The following is a 1,277-nucleotide window of genomic DNA, read 5'->3' on the forward strand; positions in this document are numbered from 1 at the left end:
TGCATTTGCAAACGGACCTTGCAATCCAGCACATTAGCCAGCAACGCCATACCATGACTATAGAATCCTTCAATATTGTAAGTTGAGGCTTGGATTTTTGCTTCAGTGCTTTCAGCATCAAAAATGCTGAGCATATTCTTCCCTTTTGGTTTTCTAACTCCAGGTCTTTGTATGCTTTGTTATAATATTTCACTCTGCTTGAGCTGCCCTTTGAAATATTCTGTTCCCATCTCTTACTTCCTCATTTCTTCTTGTTGCTTTAGCATCCCTACTCCGGAGAGCAAGTTTCAGAGTCTGTTCTGGCATCCACTTTGGTCTTTTCTTTCTTTCCTGTCTTTTAAATGACCTTTTACTTTCTTTCTGTATGATGTTCTTTTTTGGGGGGCTGGCGGGGGAGCTGGAAGGCGGAGCACTGTATTATTTAGACAGATGAAGAGCAGGAGGGTAGAGGCCGAGTTGGGGCGGGAAGGCAGCTAGGGCTCAGTGGGTGATGATGGGTTCGTCCATGCCCCAGTCCTCATAGCTCCCGTCTGGCAGGTAGCAGCGAATGATGATGGAGATCATTCAGGCCTTGAGCTCCTTCATGGCGATGAGCAGGGGGTCTGTCTCCCCCTCCAGCTCCACCATCACGGGGGCACACATCGCGATCTGGAGGGCTCGGGTGCCCAGCACGCGGGCTCGCTCATACTTGGTCATGTATGGCGTGGTGATCCGCTTCTGGTTGGCCTGCGGTCACTCCCCTGAGGGAAGGATCTTGAAGTCCTCCTGGCCCTCCTACTCAGCACTCTCCAGGTCATCTAGTCCTTCTTCCTCCTCCACATCATCAAAGTCGTCACCATCAATATTGTCCTCTTTGTCTGACACCCTGCCCATGCGGCATAGACCTGATGTTACTCCCCACAACCCAGAGCGGCAAGTAAACTTGAACAACTGACCTTGAAATTCAAATAAACTTTGCACTCCAATGCTTTAGCCCACAAAGCCACACCAGAAGTCTTTGCAAGTTTTGTTGTTGTTGATAAGTGCTGTTGAATAAGTTCAGACCCATAGCAACCCTGCACAGGGTTTCCGAGTACACATCTGTAAATCGTTAGGTGCATGCTCAGGCAAGGTTCCAGAAGGAAGGACCACCCCTCTTTTGGCTTGCCCAAAAGTTGATGTCATCAACATTAAAAACACACTTGCCTTTAGACAAAGCTGCTGTGTTGCTGGTTAGTGGTCAGGATGAATTCAAATGGAGGCTAAAATTATGCCAAGACCCAAAATAAAGTTAGGGC

The 1,277-nt window shown here is 48.2% G+C and overlaps 1 pseudogene; it reads right to left on the reverse strand.

Moving 5' to 3' along the window:
- Positions 1–480: 480 nt before the first annotated feature.
- LOC102814356 lies at positions 481–873 on the reverse strand (annotated as a pseudogene).
- Positions 874–1,277: the final 404 nt, after the last annotated feature.

The sequence above is a fragment of the Chrysochloris asiatica genome, unplaced genomic scaffold, assembly GCF_000296735.1.
Source record: "Chrysochloris asiatica unplaced genomic scaffold, ChrAsi1.0 scaffold00150, whole genome shotgun sequence".
NCBI lineage: Eukaryota > Metazoa > Chordata > Mammalia > Afrosoricida > Chrysochloridae > Chrysochloris > Chrysochloris asiatica.